Consider the following 21,204-nt stretch of genomic DNA (forward strand, 5'->3'; position numbering starts at 1 on the left):
CCTTCCAACCTAGGTCAAAAGGCAGAACTGATAAAGGACTCACAGACATGATAACTTTGAGTACAGTAAGCTGAGAGAGCAATCTATGAAAGACATTTGAGGAAGAGCATTATAGACAGCAGGAACAGTAAGTTCATAAGCCCTGGCCTCAGGAACCTGCCTGGTATGTTCAGGAGCATCAGGAAGACCATACTGGCCAAATGTGGTCAACGTAAGTGTGGGGAAAGTGTTGATAGGAGGTGATTTCAGAGGGATGCCTGGAGGCCAGATCCTGAAGAGTCTTGTAGGTCATTGTATACTTTGACTTTTACTTTGAATGAGATGGGAAGCAGCTTTGAACAGAAAAGTGATATGATTTAACTTGCATTCTAAAAGAAGCATACTGGCTCCTGCATTAAAAATAAACAGAAGGGCAAGGAGAGAAGCGGAGAGACCCTTTGGGAGGCTAATGTAGACATTTATCCAGGCAAATATCACTTGGACCTCGGTGGTGCAAGTAGGGAAAGTGAGAGGAAATTGCATTTTTTAAAATCTCATTTAAAAATAGAGTGAACAGGATTCACCTTTGGGTTGGATTGAAGTAAATGAGAGAGAGAAGGAAATCAAGGCTCATTCAAAGGTTTTTTTTTTTTTATCCTGAGCAACTGGAGAGATGGAGTCAACAGTTTAACTTAGTTCTTTGGTAGTATGGCAGTAAACATAATTATAAACTATATTACTGGTGGTAATCAAAATAAGCACCTGAATGATTTGGAATATGGTAAAAACAAACATTACCAAGTAAGGAAGATGAACTTGCATTGTTCTGCCCATGTAAGCAATCTGTAAAAATCTGTGCATATATATAGTTTTTCCTTCACTAAGGTTTACAGCTGGAGAGAACTGTTTGTGAAATCATAAATTATCTTTTGTTTGAATTTCATTTTAATAATGAATTAGAAATATCTTTGTAAGCCATTGTACCTTTTTTCTACAGCTAAGAGCCTAAAATCACCAGGTTATGGAGGAATAAGCCCTGGGCCTAGTTTCAAGCCTTGGGAGTGACTCATTATCATTGGGATCTCCAGCAATTCCTTTAATCCTGTGAATCCTAAATTTCTACAGCTTAAAAATGATGGTTGCCCATTTCATCAACTATGAAACAGCATCCAACTCCCAGGTATCATTAAGGATGAATGGCTTCCATTTTTAACAGTTTTGTTAAACAAATATTTGTTCTTATGAGGGCATTATAATTCATACACTTATTCAATTATTCCTCCTTGCTATCAATAGTTTATGGGTTTTTTGAGGTGTGGCTTATGTGGTCAAAGAGGTGAAACCAGTTAGCACAATTGGTTATATTCTGAAATTAACGAGGTGCTCTTTTTGCATGTGTGTACAAATTGTCCTCATCTGTTTCTTGGCCACACACCTCACCTCAGCTTCACAAATGAGTAGAATTGATTACAACATGAATCAGGCAAGAAAGTGTAGATCCATCACTGTTATTGAGAAGGCAGTTCAAAAAACAAGAATTCCTGCTGATAGTAACATTTCTTTTTTATAAAAGCTGTAAAGGTATATTTATATATTCATATGATTTAATATTTTTTATCTTCAGCTTTTATTTTAAGTTCAGGGACACATATGCAGGATATGCAGTTTTGTTACATGAGAAACATATGCCATGGTGGTCTGCTGCACAGATCATCTCATCACCTAGGTATTAAGCCCAGCATCCATTAACTATTCTTCCTGATGCTCTCGCTCCCTTTTACCCCCTCTCCCAACAGGCCCCAGTGTGTGCTGTTCCTCGAAATATGTTCATGTGTTCTCATCATTCTGCTTCCACTAATAAGTGAGGACATGTGGTATTTGGTTTTCTGTTCCTGCATTAATTTGCTGAGGATAATGGCTTCCAGCTCCATCCATGTCCCTGCAAAGGACATGGTCTCATCCCTTTTTATGGCTACATAGTATTCCATGGTGTATATGTACCACATTTTCTTTATCCAGTCTATCATTAATGGGTATTTGGGTTGATTCCATGTCTTTGCTATTGTGAACAGTGCTGCAATGAACATATTCATGCATGTATCTTTATAACAGAATGATTTATATTCCTTTGGATATGTACTCAGTAATGGAATTGCTGGGTCAAGTTGTGTTTCTCCCTCTGGGTCTTTGAGAAATTGCCACACTGTCTTCCACAATGGTTGAACTAATTTAAACTCCCACGAACAGCATAAAAGCATTCCTTTTTCTCTGCAACCTCACCAGAGTCAGTAATATATCTACATATATGACGGACTTGACCTCAGATCCTTTATGATTATCATAAATACACAAATAAGTTAAAAATAGGAAGGACAGTGTGATACTAAATAACAACAAAGTTAGAAATGTGTCAAAAAGTAGGCACTAAAATAGTTGAGAGATCATTTTCAGAGTCTCCAGGAGTTTCTATACCTGACTTATTTAAGCATCCAGTGCAAGCTTTCAGAGTCCTTGCTTCTGCAAATATAAAACCAGAATTTAGATACCTTTACTTCTCAGAGGACTTTAAGCTTCAGAGTTCTGTAATTCTATGAGTTTTCTACCTAGAAACTATTCCTTCCATTTGATGTGGGAAATATATTCACATATGTTTTATTTAATCTTAAACTTTAAAATCTCATTTTGGTAAGCTACAGTTATTTGAAGCTGTTAACATATCCTCTGAAATCTGAGAAAATTATCAAAACCAATTAAAGGAATCATTTATTTTGTACGATTGGTTTTGAAATCTGCCCAGTGGGCTCTTTCTGGAGCCAAGGAACCTTGTTACCAACAGACTTTGCTGCAAGTAGGGCAACCTGGATGGCATTTGGGATTGAGATCCTTTTCAGACTTGACCAAATGGGCACCCATCATCTTTGGGTCCAGAGGACTGCACTCAGGTAAGGCAGCTGACTTCCTGTAGCCTTGCAGAAATAATAATGGTGTGTGTGTGAGAGAGAGAGTGTGTGTGTGTGTATGTAGTGTGTGTGTGTGTGTGTGTAGTATGTGTGTGTGTGTTTACAATAGTGGGGAACAGTTGGCAGAGCGATGAGCAAGAAATGGGAAAAGACACTCGTAAAAGCAGTAACCTACCCAAGCTAATCAAAGAATTTCTTAGAATGCAACCCTAGCTGTGTGTATGAATCACTGGCTTGCAAATCACTTCCTCCATTTGCTTGTTATATAATAGCAATCATTTCAGTATCACTAACGAAAGCCCAGAAGGGAATTACCACTTCCAGCCAGTTTTACATATGGTTTTTGTGAGGAATAAGGCCTCAAAGATGAGAGTCTAAATCTTTGGCCCACAGACCTGGACAGGAAGCTTTCAAGGTGATCATTACATATCTTTTGAGAGAGACAATCTCAGATGAATTGGCCTGGCGGGGCAACATAAGACAGCAAGATAAAAGAACATTGTAAAGCCTTCACCTAGAATCTAAAATTGTGGTTCCCTCAGCAAGTTATCAAAAAGCAAATTAACTGGTAGATTTTGTAATCCAAAGATTATTTAATATGTATAGCTTTGTGTTGGAAGGACTGCTGCTAATCATCTTTTTTATTAAAATATAATAATGACAGCCATCCTTTATTAAGTGCCCATGTTATACCAGGCACCTTGTACACATGACTTCCCTATTCAGAATAACCCTGAAGGATCATATTATTGTCTCCATATCAAAGAGAAGGAAATCAAGGCATACAAAAGTTATTTGCTTAAGGTCAAACAGTATGGTAACAGAGGAACTGTGATTTAATTCCAGTTCTTATGGATACCAAGTTCCATGCCTGCCAGTACCCTAGCCTGCATCTGTTAAGTCATGTGATACTCAGGAAATGGACACATCAACCCGGTACAGGGACCCTTATCCACTTTTCTTCATTTTGCCTGTGAGAGAGAAATGAATGACATGGAATGATCATGTATATCATTGTCTTCAGAGGAGGGTTAGTTCCTTGCTCTGGATTGGTTTTTTCTTTTGTTGGAATATTTACTTTGACTTCTTGGCAAACTAAAAATATGCATGTTATATTTTCTCTAGGGTACATGACTCCCAATATATTGTGAAGAATGAAACTGGCCTACAGAGTTTAATTAAGAAGCTGTGAACTAGGTCTTACCCAGATAATACTTGCACTGGTGTGGATTCATGATGTTCATTTGTCTTTAGAGGTGTAGAACCCTGAAAGTTGGATAATTCATTACTGTTATTGTTGTGTGCAATATTGGCAATCTTCTTCTATGCTAAAATTTTTTGTGATAATTTGAAGGTGGGAGGGAGCAATATTTCCTAAGTCTCCCAACCGACATGGCAATATCTGAAACCTGCATTGTAGTAATAGTGAGACACCACGTATTCTGACACATCAATCGTCCCACAATATAAGTCTCCCAGTTTTATTCATGCATCTTATCATGCATAAATGTCCTTCAATGTACCATTTATTTCCTTGAGGCACAGAGGGATACAGTTATTTGCAGCATAAATCTTGCCTGGATAAAATAGTAAAAATGGCCATACTCCAGTGAATACAAAAGCTTACATACATGAATGAGACAGTGGAAATGTGGTTTATAGTTAAGGAGAATGGGTCACACAGATTACACCTGCATAACTTCTCTAGAATGGTGGTACCAAAGAAGACATTAACACCAAAAAAAGCTGAAAATAGTATTTTTCATCTTACTTTGTTAGGTATACTTTGTGAATTTCTGAAAAACACCTTTCTATTAGGATGGGATAAATTATGGTGTGGTAACAAACCAGCCCCAGCAGTTTGTTCTGGTCAACTAGTTGCTTTATAACAAACAACCCCAAAACTCGTTTAAAACATCAATCATTTTACTGTGCTCACAAGTTCTGTGAGTCAGGAAATAAGATACAACACGGTGGCGACATCTTATGTCTGTTGTGTAATGTCTGGGTTCTCAACTGTGAACACTGAAATGTCTTGGGAAATGAAATCAGCTGGAAGCTTCCTTGCTCATCTGTTTGGTGCCCGGCTGAGATGACTCAGATCAGCTGGGGTCTTGACAAACACACCTATACGTGAACCCTCTCAGGGGCTTGGGCTGTATTGTGGCTGGATTCTGAGAGGGAGCATGCAGAGAACAAGGATTCCGAGACAATGGATGCTCTAAGAGAAGCTACTTGGCCTAGTCATGGTGGTCATGCAGCATCACTTTTGCCACTCCGATCAAAGGGGAAGAGAGAACAGACTCCACCTGTGGATGGGAGAGTGTCAAATTCACACAGAAGTTGTATGCAAGCTATTATTGGTCATCTGGCTCATCTATGAAATATGTCCTCCTCCATGCATCAACTTACAACAACAAGAGTTTATTTCTTGCTCAAAGTCTGCTGTGAATCCAGACAATTATCCAGAGAAGCTGTTCTTTTGTTGGCTTAGCAATCCAAACTGCTGCTTCCATTTTACAGCTTTTCCATATCAACTCATGATTCCACAACCATTACTATGAGGTAAGAGTAGTGTGGAGGATCACACACTGCTCTTAGAAACCACCAGCTGGAAGGGACTTAAGTCACACTTGCTTACACTTCATGGCTCACACAGCCATGCCCAAATTCAGAAGAGCAAGCAAGGCCCTCCTGTGTACTCAGAAGGGTAGGAGAGCCAGAAAAATATTGGTAAATAGCAATATGGTTTACCATAGCCTCAGAGATATTGCCTGGATGGTGAAACCCTATAGTTTCCCTCAATGCTGATGTTTGCACTTTATCAAATCAGTTTCATTCCTTCATCCATCCAACAAAGGTGTTTTATAAGCCTACTATGAGCAACAATCCTTAGCTTGTTCCTGGAGGGAATGCAGCTGCTCCCCGCAAAAACAACATGTAATTTACTCTAAACAACTAAACGTTCAGGTGCTTTGTCATTGATTATCGTGGGGAGAAAAATGTCTCTTTCAGCTTGTACTTTGTCCTGTCCCCTCCAATGCATGTGAAATAAGTCTTTTTTTTATATAGGTAAGATTATTCTTACCTCCTATGGTCCCATTTTATGGTTTTCATATACTACTGTCAGTCAAGTATCAACTATATATCTTTTAATATCTTTCTAATATTTATATCTTTCCCTTTGCAGGCCTTAACTTTATAACCCACAATTAAGCATGCAGCTGTATTTCCATAAAATGTAGATAATTTAATTCAATTCTGCATGGCAGTCTTATACATTAAATCATTTTAATCCAGCTTGGAGTTATCATGCATAATTAGTCTGACAGCACTATTCTGTTTGTTGTTGTTTTAAAGGAAATTTAGATAGCAAGTCTGCGAAAAGCGCATAAGTCGTAGGCAGAAGGCTCTGTTTTCCAAAAGCAGAGCCCATCATTGCATTTCAACAGTGACAAGAACAAAAACCATCAGGAGCTGTTTGGGGCCTGTTTGTGTTTCTTCAATTAGAAAAATGTATGGTTTTCCATAGAAAACCATAGACTGATTCTCACTCTGTTGTAAGAAAGAATAAGGAGGAAGAAGTGGGCTCTATGATAGACTGAAGCAAGAATACCACCTATTTAAGACTAGGTAGCTGCCTTTCTGGGTGATTTTGGCTATGCAGAAAATCACTTTTACTCTTGATTAATCTGTGCACCAAATCATGCTGTGAAATATCCCACTGAAAAGGTCTAAATTATTTATATCTTGGGTTAAGTTCTTACTTAAAGGCAAATCATAGTAAATACAATGGCATTGATTGGAGGCACACACTAGAAATATTGTAGTATCTTTGAGATGTGTTTAAATAAACAAGTAGATGATAAAAGTATAAATTAGGGTCACTACGGCTCTTTGGCAGAGACCCTTAGGTTTTGAAGTGTATCCAAAATGGCAACAACATTTATCAGAAATTGCATAAGAAGCTTAGTTGTCTGCTACTCTATCACAGTATTATATGTTTGAGCTGGATGAAAACTGGATATTTATAGGATTATTATCAAAGGTTTCAATTTTCTAAAACTATACAGCTTCCTTAGGTCTTCCAAACTAGATCATCCAGTTACCCCTCAGATCTGGATTATCACATTTGGCTGAGTCAGAAGAAGTAAAGAAAGATGCTATCAAAACCACAAACAAAACAGGTAGTAGACATTCTGATAACTAACTCCCACAATAATAAAATCTTGGGTCTTTTAAAGTTGGTCAGATGTACACAGAGCCGCATACTAATTATACTAAAATAGTTACTAAGCAACTCAACATTTTGATTTCCAAGAATTTCAGTTACATGATGGTAGATAAAGATGATGAAGTTTATTTATTTGGTGCTTTGGAGTCCAAGGCACTATTTTACAGCATTCTTCTAAAACTTAAGAGGGATCATCTGTCCTCAAAAATAAAAGAAATTCTGTATATGTGTATGTATCTTGCATATATAAAATTCTGAATCTGTATATACTTCCAAGATCCCTTAGAACTTACATGGTACCTGTAATATGTTTCTTTTTTTATACTTAAGTACAAATCATGGTATTGTTATATTTAAAACTAGGAGTTAGCTTGTTTGCAATATCAAATTTTTATAAAATGTTGAGTTTTAAAAAGTCTCTTAAAATCAAGATTTGAACTATTATAAATACTTTCGAAGATTCTTTCACTTCTGAGAGAAGGAAGGAATTAGTGTTTATTGTGCATGTACTTTGTACCAGGTGCTCATCTACAGTTATTTAATCCTTGCAACAATCGTATCAGGTAATGCTGTTATTCTTCTCTTACAAATGAAAAATCTAAACCTTCTAAAGAAGAAAGCTTGTCCAAGTTGGTATGACCAATTAGTAGGGGACCTTGGATTCCACCCCAAATCTGCTCAGCATCAAAACTCACTCTCTTCCGTCCTTGCTCCTCAGCTCACATAGTAGCTTTCAGCAAACAGTGGCTATCTATCTACCCCAGATAAAATTAAGCCTTTTGAGGCGGGAGGGGAAAGGCTAGAAACTGGATCTTCCACCCCCTTTATTGGCATCATCCAGGCACAAAAATCACCAATTCTCAAAAACCCTATACTCCCAACTTCAGCCCAAATTGAATGGTTGAGATATCGTTGGTACATATGGACTAATTAATCCACATCTAAAAATTGATTATACAAAGTGAAGTGGAGATTGAAGAAGTTTTCTAGATAATTAAGGCAAAAATAACTGCAATTGTTTAAAAAGACACTTTGAAATATTTAGAAGGGTAGATTGCAAAATTATCCAACTCAGGGAACTTAGCCAAAACAGCTCTAAAATTCGCTGCCTTACATATGAGTATAAAACTTAAACCTATGATTAACTCTCTGTTGTTTTTCTATCTGTATTATACATATAAATATATTTTACATACTGTCCTCCTGAGATTTCAAGAGCAATTTTCTTCCAGTTGTATAGTGAATCTGACACATCTATCCTGTGATAATCTTGTTATCCATTTGATTGCATAAAAAGTACCATATGAATTTGACAAACCATTATTCTTTTTCTTTTTTGTCACATATTATTGTCTGTTCTTTCTTGAGCACTAGTATATATTTGTCCATGTATAAACCAAGAATTTTCTTCTGAAAATCAATAGCACTTTGAATCTCTTCTATATTCTGGTTCATTTAAATTGTGATTGTTTTAAGTTTACCTCTCTTGTTTTAGGATTTATTTTTTATTTTGAGGCCCTGATTTTTACAAAACATTTTTCTCAACTAGTCTCAAGAACATTGGACAATCACAGCTTTTAGCTATCGTGAGTCCCATTACCATTTAGTCCCCAGTTAAGCTCTGTCCCGCAAGACATAAAGTGTCTGATTACCAACTCCTACTTTGAGTGAAAAATGGTTGAATGAAATGAAAATGAATTTCATTTCAACAAAGCAAGAAATTTGCTGTTTAAAATTGTTTTTTATAATTCCTGAGATGGAAATAGTAGCAGACCCCTATGAACCTAAGAAGGCATTTCATGCTTCCAGAAATGAGGGGAGAAGTGGCAATGATGTTGCTCATGCACAGTTGAAAGCAATGATACTAGATGCGCAGCAGATCTCCAGGAAAGTTGAGGGATATGGTAACCAGCTTCACAAAAATGGGTCTCCCAGAAACAGGTCCAATCGCAAACATGACCATTCACTTTCCCAGCTGTGGCTGTTATCCCACTACTATTGCATTAAATCTTTGCTAGTTTGCATTAAATCTTTGCTGTTATTCCACTACTATTGCATTAAATCTTTCTAGCTGGGTTGATATTTAAGAAATTGTGAAACATGAAATTGTATGACTAGTCATTTACCTTTGGTAGGACAAAAGGACTGACCTCTAATAACGGCTTGATAGATGGGACGATTTGGGGAAGAGAGAATGGTGCTCAGATCAGCATCCTACTCTCCTCCTCAACATCCTTTCCCATTCTTGGCCCTCCAGTTTAGATAGGAGTAGGGTGTGTGTGAGTGTGTGTGTGTGTGTGTGTGTGTGTGTGTGTGTGTGTGGTGAAGGGTTCCCAACCCAGTTGGATAGCTCCACTTCCACCTTCCTTGCATCTTCTCCAGCTCATTTGCAAAAGAATGAAAGAAACCTTGCTCCAAAATGGTTTAGAGGGCTAAATAAGAGCACAAACTGGATTTTCTGAAAACTGATCTGATTGCCTGGTGGATTAAAGAGTCACTCTAGCAGAAGCATTTGTCTCAGAAAAGTACTGAGGGTGTCTTTCATCACTCCAAGTCTACACATCCTGAGGCCTCCATCCTTTCCTGCAGAGAGAGGAATTAAGTCTCCACATTTCTAAACCATTGACCATCTGTGGGTACCCCATTGTGTTCCTGACTTCTATTCTCAGAAGGAGTTATAATGATAACACATACATGAGGGAGACATGGAGGTGTTTCCCCAGTCCTCAGTTAGGAAATAAAGCAGCCACCCATATACTGAACACAACAGTGCTTAGGAAACGGCTCTGTTAAAGTGAGTCTCTTCTTCAAAGTGTAAAGCCCTTTATGGGAGGAACTTAACCTGCAGTGTGATAAAATGATGCACACATTACAAGGAGATGGATGTCATGAGGAAAATAACTACACTCAACAACACACTTACAAACCTGCACTGCAACTGATTTGTTTGGATGCCTGTTTCTTGCTACACTGTGAGCTCCTTGGGGCCATGAAACTCATTTGTTTTATCTATATATGTTCTCTATGATATACCCCACCCTGAGGGCTAGTGTAGTCCTTTCTAAATAGTTGTTACTAAATATGTCAAATCAAAGGCTTGCAATGACTGGTTGGTAGAATCAGATTCTGGAAGTGACCAAGCAGGTCTAGCTTCATAAGAATATCATCATCGTGGATTTGCAGCTCATGACAAAGTTGTACTAGGATGAAGTACTAGGATTTATGGAGGTTCTTTGTCAACCAGTTCACACCACCAGCAACTTAAGGAAATTGTATGTTGTCTGTTGAGAACAGCCCTGCTTAAAGCAATTAGCAAGGACAATTAATTTGTCCTAATTAATTTGGAGGGAAATCTCTCTCTACTCAACAGCATTTAGATTCCCTCTGCATTAGCCATGTTTTGAAAACCTCCAATTGCCTGAGTTACTGATAGACAAATAGAAAGGTAGACTATTTTGTATGCAGTTCTGTAAAGAAGTTTCTGACAAGAGAAGAAAAGTGTTACTTTGAACTATTAAGCTGTTGGTTGTTCTTTCCTTGTCAGTGCATATTTGTTGAGGGCCTGCCATGAATTAGGCATTTGGCAAAGTTTTAGAGATGCAAAAGTAAATGCAGACCTCTGTGTTAATTGTCATATGGGCAAAGCAAGCATATTTTCTAAGTTGCAATAATGCAACAATGGTGGTATATACAAAGTAGGACAAAAGCATAGAGAAAGCCGTGGAAATGCTCAAGACGAGTTCAAAGAACCTTCTAACATACAGCATGCCACAACAAGGACCTCAAAGAGTGCATTTGGTAAGAATAGGCAACCTCCAAAGAGTCATCCAACCCTAAGGTTCTGTAGAGTGGGAACTTCTTCCCTTAGCTGGAAAGGAAGAAGTTACTTTATGTGCAGTAGACATAAATTAGGGGTTGTCCACTTTTTCTTGCAATAATTCATCAAGCAGAGGAGCAGACCCTGGAGAGAAACATATCTCTTGTTGTCATTTCATTCTTCTTTCATTAAATCACCCTCAGGACAATTGAATGCTCCAGCAATAGATGATAGAAAAAACAGATAGATATTTCTGTGCAGTCAGAAAGCTCCTGTGCCCTTTTTCAGCATTAAACGTTTATGAAAATCAATTTTCAGTGCCTGCTGAACCAGGCTGATGTGAGAACTAGCTTTCCACAGCTCATCATATTCACTTCGGGATGATTTGACAGGGCCGATATTTCATCAAAAATACAAAGGAGGATGAGCACCATTCTCCTAATGTATTCATTACTTGTCTCACCACGCTGGTAAATAATATGCATATGGTAATTTGAGAGACACAGTGTTCCCGTTGCTCTTTTTTATTCCCGGAACTCTGGCTGTCTTCTCTAAATGCTGCAAATCACAGGCAAACTTACCTCGCGCATCTGTAGTCCCAGCTACTCAAGAGGTTGAGGTGGAAGGATCGCTCTTGACCAGGGCTTGAAGTTCAGCCTGGGCAACACAGTGAGACCCTTTCTCTTTAAAAAACATTGCCTAAAAATTTGGCCAGGCGCAGTGGCTCACACCTGTAATTGGAGAAACTTTGGGAGGCCGAGGTGGGCAGATTACTTGAGGCCAGGAGTTTGAGATTCTGGCAAAAATGGCTAAACCCCATCTCTACTAAAAATACAAAAAAAAAAAAAATTGCTGGGCATGGTGGCATGCACCTGTAATATCAGCTACTTGGGAGGCTGAGGCATAAGAATCACTTGAACCTGGGAGGGGTAGGTTGTAGTGAGCCGAGATTGTACCACTGCGCCCAGTCTGGGTGACAGAGCAAGACTTCATCTCAAAAATATTAAATTAAATAAAAAATAATTTGTTTTTTTAATTTTGATTTTACATTCTTCCTATTCTCACTTTCTGGTGCTCATATAACACGTAAATTACATTATCTCTGTGTTTACCTGCATTTCTAGAGATCACGGCCCCTTTCAACTGTTCACTTACTATAGAGTGTTCTACAATTCCCCAATAAAGATTCAATCATTTGTTCATTTACAAATATCTGTTAAGCACCTACTGTGTGTCAAGCACTATGCTAAATCTTAAGCATGAAACAAAATAAAGAAGCATCTGATTCAGGGACTGGTTGTTTTGGGGGTTTTTTTGTAAGCTTGTTGAAAATCTGTGGCATCATACAAAACAAAAAAGAATGTAAAGTTGGTGCCTTAAATAGAAATGTATTATTGATGAGTGTTAGAGCTAAGAGAAGGCAAAATGTCTTCAGAACACATGATTTCAATTAACAGCAGTGAGTAAACTGTGAGCTGGAAAAAGATTATAATCGGCCCGTTAATTTTTGTTTTTTTTTTAAATTGTTCTTGTCATACTCATACTATTCTAAGGCCCATTGACTTTTAGAAAGAAAATCTCTTTTATAAACAGCATATTAAAAGCAAATGCATAGCTCTGTTTTCTTAGAAATACGTGACTACATAAACATGTTTTACTGAGGGTAGGACTTAATATGTGTATCGAATTGTCAGAATGTACAAGTTCTTTGTCATCAGTAATTATTTCATTCATTCATTCATTTAATAATTTTTTTTTTTGCTACTATGGATCGATCAGTCATTGCTATAAGCATAGGGCATTAAGAGTCCTGCCCTCCTTGAGTTTACATTTAGGTGAGAGGACAATGAAAACAAATAAGTGAACAAATATACCAGATAATTAGAAATTGCAATACATGCCATGAAGAAAACAAACAAGGTTTGTGTGTCTGTAAGGAGGTACTTTGCATAAGGTGATCAGAGGGAGTCAACCATGCTGTTAGGGGAGGAATTCAGACAGAAATAGAACGTTTACCTATGGTTTCCAGAAGACAGTGCTGCCTGGACAGGAGCAGTGCACGATCATCTAAATCAGGATTTTGCAAAATACAGCCCATGGTCTGTTCTCATCAAGTTTTAGAACTGTTTTTGTAAATAAAGTGTTTTGAAACACAGCCAGACCTATTCTTTAACATATTTCCTATGGTTGTCTTCGTACTGCAACAGTAGAGTTTTATACTTTCAACAAAGACCCTATGAGCCACAAAGCTGAAAATATTTACCATCTTGCCCTTTATAGAAAAGTTTGGGGACTCTGGCTATAAGTTGCCTATTTGTATAATCGTAACTTTTTTGTCTTTTTTATTTTGTTGTTTTTAGACCTGTAAGTTCACACCAACCATTTGTAGAAACTTTGTTGAAATATACCTAGTGAAGATAGCTGACATTTATTGGGTGAAATTACATCGCAGACACTCAGGTACTTCGCATGAAATACATTACAGGTAATGCCCAGAACAGTCCCATGTGGTAGATGCTATAATCACTCAAGCTTATAGATGAGGAAAATGAGAACAGAAGTTAAGTAACTCACACGGCAAGTAAATGGTGGAGCCAAGAGTCAAGACCAGACAGCCTGGCCATAGCACTGTGCTAAATGGCCTTTGTCATTTAATATTCCGCAACCTCACCACCGTAATAGATACCACTGCTTAAAACTGCCTGTTCCTAATTTACACAAGGAAGCAAACATCTTGCACCAAAAAATTTAGAATTAGCGTTGGAGCCAGATTTTACTGTTATTCCTTGCTTAGCATTTAGAATATGAAGGTTTCCAAGTAATTTCCCCTCCAGCTTCATTGAGAAGCTTTGGGTAGATAATTGGTGCTTTCAAGAATGGTCCTGCCCACTAGCAATCAAGACGGTTTCTTTAGATATTTAAAAGTACTCATTATTAAATTCACTGAATAATTCTGCAGACTTCTTTCTCCCTTGTTGTGGCTCTAAGATATGCCACTCGAGCAAATACTGCCTTTCCTTTTCTCCCCATTTCCTAAAGGATAACTTCAGCATCTCCATCTAAAATTGCCAGATGATTCCACAAAAATCCCAGATATGCTTGGTACAATCATGTGCAAACCACCTGAAAAGTCCATTTCAGAAAGCCGCAATTCTGCAATATTCAGTTCAACCTAGGCACTATACACTTAGCCCCAGTCCTGATTCTATATATGTGCTAATTTCTGTGGAAGACGTCTATATTTGTTTGGCCATCCTATTCACTTCTGAATAGGCTGAAGAGATTTGCCGAAGGTTGATATCAGTTTCCAAATGTCACTTGTACTTAAACATTTTCACACCCAGGGAAAAAATTAAACATTCAAGAATTGCCATTTTTTTCTAAGTCTGAGTGTGGGTTATGAGTAGTTATTGAGTTATGACATGGTGCTGAGCAGTACCTAATCACACATGTGGGAAGGATCTCTGCCCTCAACAGAGTGGAGGAGATAGGACCCAGTTAAGAGAAAATGAACATGCAATGCAGTAAGTGCTGTCATGAATGCAGGATGACAGAGTGGTTCCAGGGACATGGCATCTAACGAGGAGTTGGAAGTGGGAGGGCGTAGTCCAGAAAGGCTCCCTAAAGCATAGACTAAAAAGGTCAAATTGACCAGACTTAGAGTACGGGGCGTGTGAGGTTATTCAAGGATAACCTCTGATTTCATCACTTACATTTTGTTGAATTTTTCACCTTTTTTCAGTATATGGTTCTGGACACACCTGAAGTTGAAACTTGTCTGTTCAAATGGCCACAAATTTGTTCATTCTTCATGGGTGCTTTTATGTTTCCAGATAGCAAGAGAACCAATCTTTGCTCATTTTGCCAGTAACCAGCTGTGGAATTTTGGACAAATTACTTTGTTCAGACTCAGTTTTTTCATCTCCATAAGGATATTGAACAAAATGGTTTCTGCGGTTTTCTCCACCTCTGAAATTCTACCTTTTAAACCCTGTCCATTTCATAGTGCTTTCATGACCCCCATGGATTCATGTGGCATTTCCCAATTTTGAGCCTTAGGATATTGTGTCTGTTAGAATTGTGTCACACTTTGTGTCAGTTACCAAATCTATTTAACCAAGGACTTAGCACAGTAGGGGTTTGTTTTTCTCAGGTATTAAGGAATCCAGAGGTAAGCAATACATGAATGATGAAACTGGCAAACAACAGTGTTAGGGATCCAGACTCCTTCTGTCTTTGTTCTTAGTCATCCCTGATCCCAAGATAGCTGCCCCACCTCCAGGTTCAAGTCTGTGTCCAGGCAAGAAGAAAGATAGCAAAAAGGGCAAAATCAAGGGCCAGCTGAATTGGCTTAGTTTGAAAGAGCTTTCCCAGAAGTCCTTAGTGGAATTTACTTAAATCTTATTGGTCAGAACTATGTCATAGCCCACCCCTAGATGTAGGAGGGGAGGCTGGAAGATGCTTTTTTAGTTGAGTACATTGATATATTAAACAAAATGAGGGTTGTACCAATAAAGAAGAAATGGAGAAAGGATATTAGACAGGCAACTGGCATTGTTTGCTGAAGGTTATTCAGATGTAACATTCAAAATATTTAAAACAGTTCTGGCATAGCCACTGGCCATTCAGAACAGACACTGGCCAGCATGTTGTAGCCCGCTGAACAGCAACCCTGATGTTTCTTTGCTTTGCATTATAGTTACTGTATACAGTCGTCATCTTTCTTCCCCCCACACCATAAGGCCTAAGTCCATCAAGGACAGAATTACACTTAGCATATATTCTTTCCAGCCCTCAAGAAAGTGAGATTCATACAGAGTAAGTGTTCACTTCTGTGAAAGAGAATTCATTGTTGAATAATTCAAATTGTAATCCAGGCATGAGACAACCCAACAAAGAAGTGTTCAAATTATTACCTATTCTGTTTTCTCAGGAATGAATGACTCCTATGAATGGTGACTGTATCTTCCAAAATTCCACAATTGATTATAAAACTGGCCAATAGATATGGACTTTGAAGGTTGCTCAAATCTCTTACAGCTACTCAAAAGGATTATTACAGACTTAGAAAAAGTACTCTCTGCAGTGAAAAGCTTCAGGCAATAGATATGGACTTTGAAGGTTGCTCAAATCTCTTACAGCTACTCAAAAGGATTATTACAGACTTAGAAAAAGTACTCTCTGCAGTGAAAAGCTTCAGGCACAATAGAGTTGAGAAGCCCTTTTTCTTCATTTATTACATGAATAAAACTAATAAGGAGTACCCCGATAATTAAATCAAGTCACTTCCTTAATGACTTGCATCTGGTTCTTCTAGCCTATAGTGAACCTAACAGTGCACTATGTCTTTTCCCTCAAATGTTGAGTAATCATAATGCTCAGAAGTTGGGATGGAGCATTACGGTTAATTTATTTTTCTTACAAGCCTGAGGTCAATTGAAAAATTCATGTATTAATTCTAATTCTTTAAAAAATTATATTTTAAATGTTTGTGGTTTAATTTTCACCAATGTAATTATTTCAAACCCTTTATATTTCTTTGCTTTGCTCATTTCTAAATATTTTAATTTCTGTGTTTTTACTTGCTCTCATTCTGCAGCTTATTCTTCATTCCCTGCATATCTTGAATCGAGATGCAACTTTATCCTAAATTATTTGGAGTATTGATAATGGGCTACCAAGAAAAAAAATTACATATATGCATATCCAATTTCCAAACTGGCTTTTTGAAAAAGATAGGTAAGACCTATCTTTTTGAGAAATTATTTCCATTAAAACACTTCTCAGATGCAAATTATTCTATGGAGTAATAAAGGTTAGTCTATAATGGGCACTTTGTTTCCTTATTTTATCTTTAACCTCTTAGTTTGGTTCCTTTTAATATGTCAAGTATGTGCTTACATCTGTCATCCTCTAGGAAAACCCCTATTTTTATGTTTGTATCTGGATTATTTTATAGTACGTGGATTTTTGTCTGTCTACCACACATCTTCAATTCTAAGACGAACTTTTTTCTTTTTTTATAATTGTCAACCAGGATTTATTTATTATCAGCACTTTTTGAAAATTATAGGGTGACCTGGTGCAGTAGCTCAAGCCTATAATCCCAGCACTTTGGGAGGCCCAGGTGGGCAGATCCCTTGAGGCCAGGAGTTCGAGACCAGCCCTGGCCAACATGGTGAAACCCTGTCTCTACTAAAAATACAAACATTAGCTGGGTGTGGTGGCACATGCCTGTAATCCCAGCTACTTGGGAGGCTGAGACAGGAGAATCACTTGAACCCAGGAGGCAGAGGTTGCAAAGAGCTGAGATCATGCCACTGCACTCCAGCCTAGGTAACAGAGCAAGACTCTATTTCAAAAAATAAAAATAAAACTTATAGGGTAATATGCATATTCAAACCTCCTATAGCTCAACTGCCTACAAAATTTATCTTTTAACTGATTGGAAAATATTCCCTCCCCTATATAAAATTTCAAAAAGCTATATTTTTTCTTTTCTTATTTTTTTTTGTACCTTTTAACCAATATCTGTCCTTTCCCCTAAACCCCTGTTCCCTGAAAAGATCTTTTTAAATACATTTTACTATCTTTGAAGTTGGAATACATCTTATAATCATTGGCATACCATACTTTAATTGGAAGATTTTTTTTTTTGGTAGTAGATAAACTAATGGCAGCAGATAAAACGATGCATTGAAATAAGGGAATCTCCAACAGTGACGGTGTCCTTGAAGAATTTCTGAATGATCCAGGAAGCTGCTCTGAACCATGCATTGTTTTTGACTGGTGCACTATCGTATCCTAAGCAAAATGAACTTTAAATCTTTGAAACTGGAAAATAAGACAGAATAAGTATATAGATATTCTTCCTTTTGATTCTCTACACAGGATGTTTTTCTCAACCACAAATTTGAGTCTCACTGACCTGTGCCTTTCACATGACTACTAAAACCAAAATGTCCATTCATTTGAAAACATGTCCTGTTTTCCATAACTTCCAATCTCTCTACAGCTCTTCCATCACAAAACAGCAAAAAATAAAAAAAGAAAAAACTTCCTGACTGCCCATCTCCTCAGTGAAAATGTTGTGGTTTCACCACGATGACATTTTCTTCAATTGTGGTAAAATACACTTAACATAGTATTTACCATCTTAACTCTTCTTAAGTACACAGTTCAGCAGTGTTAAGTATATCAGATTGTTGTACAACCATCTCCAGAAATCTTTTCATCTTGCAAAACTGAAACTTCCATGATATTTTTTAAAAGGTCATTCTTACTGAAGAATTCTTCCATGGAATTAAAATAGCTCATCTCCAGCTCTTAGCTACACAGTGCTTCTAATTTTTGTCAAACATTTTCAAATAGCTCTAAGCCTCAAGCCTGAGAGTTAGCCCTAACCCAGGCCAGACTGGACCATTAAATTTTTAAACATTTTTTCCAAACTCTACTCTCTTTAGATGTGTATAAGAACAAATGGCTATTTTAGTCTATAAAATGAAATTAAACATTTACTATTTCAACCCATTTTTTGTTTTGAGATGGAATCCCACTGTCACCCAGTCTGGAGTGCAATGGCAAAATCTCGGCTCACTACAACCTCCGCTTCCGAAGTTTAAGCAGTTCTCCTGCCTCAGCCTCCTGAATATTTTAACACTTTAATATTTCAGAATGTTTCCTTCTGGTTGACTCCCACTAGAATGCATGTGTCCTTCCATTAAAGGAGCCAAAGCATTACAATCTTCATTTCCATATCTCTTTTCTTGTCTTGTCGAATGCTTCTTCGATATCAGAGAATAACCTTTCATGGTATGCAGTCAAATGTGTAGATGAATCAGATAATCATACCCTTGTTAAAGGAAGAGATTGTTCTGAAATATATGAACCAATGGGAAGACCGAATTTGTAAGCCAGGCACTTTCTTACTGGATTTCTAGGAACCCTGGACCTTTCTGGCAATGCCTCTAGCATGTCCACAAAAGACAGGGCCAGATGGCTGAGACTCACTGCATCTCATTCTGGGCTCCTTTCAGCTTCTCTTATCTCTTTTCTATTTGGAGATCCTCCATGAGATTTTCTATAAGGAAATTAAAGTTATGCTGCTTAAGAAAATGTCTTGAAAAGTGGAGAAAGTTCAGACGTATTTAAACAGACCTGGATTCAAACTACAGTCCCCTTACAACCCATGTGGTCTTTAATGCAATCCCTAATCTTCTCCAAGCCTTGTTTTATTTATGAGTAGAATTAAGATAATAATATCTACTGTTATCTCTGAGTTGCTGTAAGGATTTAAAAAGTAGTATTATTGCATGCATCCTCACTCTCAGTAAATGTTTGTTGATAGTATTCTGCATTAGAAATTGCAGAGTATTAGGCCGGGTGAGGTGGCCCATGCCTGTAATCCCAGAACTTCGGGAGGCCAAGGCGGGCAGATCATGAGGTCAAGAGATTGAGACCATCCTGGCCAACATTGTGAAATCTCGTCTCTACTAAAAATACAAAAATTAGCTGAGCATGGTGGTGCATGCCTGTAGTCCCAGCTACTAGGAAGGCTGAGGCAGGAGAATCACTTGAACCCAGGAGGCAGAGGTTGCAGTGAGCCAAGATCCTGCCACTGTACTCCAGCCTGGCAACAGAGGAGCGAGACTCTGTCTCAAAAAAAAAGAAAAAGAAAGAACGAAAAGAAAAGAAATGGCAGAGTACCAGACATTATTGAAGCATCTCTTTTTCTCTTTTTCTGTCTCCTTCTACTCATCTGTCTCTGTTATAGGAGCTCAGAAAAAAGTATTAGCTAGGCTTCTTTTTTCTTTTCCTTTCTGTAAAGCAATAGTTCTGAAAGTGTGGACTCGATACCAGCAACATTAGCACCGAGTGGGAATTTAATAGAAATGCCAAACGTCAGACCCCAACCCAGACCTGCGAACCAGAAACTGGGGGTGGAGCTTAGCAATCTGTGGTTCAAGCTTTCCAAGTGATTCTGATGAAGTTTGAGCACCACTGTAAAAAATCGAGATTCAGGTGGGCTAGCCGGCTAAAGTGGGAGCCGGTGAGACTGAGGGTGGGAGGAGGTAGTCAGTAGCAGAGACAGGAAACGAATAGGAATTGGGCCTCTCAACGACAGAAAACCAGATCTGAGGACTTCTGCAGCTGCAGTCGATGAGTCTTCACCCTGATGCTGCCTCTCCCATGCCTGACTCAGTCAACTTCTAGGGCAGTGATTCTCTCCGGGACAATTTTGCCTCCCAGGGGAATTTGGCAATGTCTGGAAACATTTTTTATTGTCCTGACTGGGGAGGTTGCTACTGGCATCTGGTGAGTAGAGTCTATGGATGCTGCTAGGCACCATACAATGTACAGGACAGCCCCTACAACAAAATATTATCCAGCCCAAAATCTCAGCAGTGCTGAGGCTGAGGCAGCCTATGCTAGAGATTGTCCCTCCAAGGTGCTTGTCTCTCTTTTCTTCACGGACTAAGACTTTACCCTGAACCCAAGAAATTATTCAACAGCGTTTTGTGAACCCTATGTGGTTCATTCATGGGCCTCAGAGAGTCCACAAACTCTCAAAAGCTTGCAAAATTCTGTTGTTGTGTATGAATTTATTCTGCATGTTGGGGAAGGGAGCTTTCATCATATTCTGGCAGGTTGTATTCTATCTATCATTCTGCGTATGATTTCCCTGCCTCACATTTTCTGCTCATTCATCACTGCCATTTGCCACACTGCTGTTTTTCTACTTCATAACTTCTCAGCTGCTTCTCACATTGCTGCTTTCTTATTTTGGCCATATTTCCCAGTTCGAATTCCCAAGGTAAGGAATCTGATTATCCTGCTCTCCCCTATTTGGACAAATCTTCTCCCACTAGACAACCACATAGGCCCCTGGTATCCCCACACCACAGCTGTCCTGGGTCCGGGCCAGGTCCCCCAGGATGGGGAAGGTCAGTGCGGAGTTAGTGTCACCCAGAACAAAACACGGCTGACCAAGGCTGGGTGCAGTGGCTCATGTCTTTAATCCCAGCGCTTTGGGAGGCTGAGGTGGGCGGATCACAAGGTCAGGAGTTTGAGACCAGCCTGACCAACCCAGTGAAACCCCGTCTCTACTAAAAATACAGAATTAGCTGGGCATGGTGGTACGTGCCTGTAATCCCAGCTGAGGCAGGAGAATCACTTGAACCCGGGAGGCAGAGGTTGCACAGTGAGCTGAGAGC

The 21,204-nt window shown here is 38.5% G+C and overlaps 1 protein-coding gene across 3 annotated transcripts in view; it reads left to right on the forward strand.

The window, feature by feature from the left end:
* The window catches only part of PRLR (prolactin receptor), a 170,729-nt gene that overhangs the window by 83,710 nt on the left and 65,815 nt on the right, over positions 1-21,204 (forward strand). The window lies entirely within an intron of this gene.

Source organism: Callithrix jacchus, chromosome 2 (genome assembly GCF_049354715.1).
Source record: "Callithrix jacchus isolate 240 chromosome 2, calJac240_pri, whole genome shotgun sequence".
NCBI classification, from domain to species: Eukaryota; Metazoa; Chordata; class Mammalia; order Primates; family Cebidae; genus Callithrix; species Callithrix jacchus.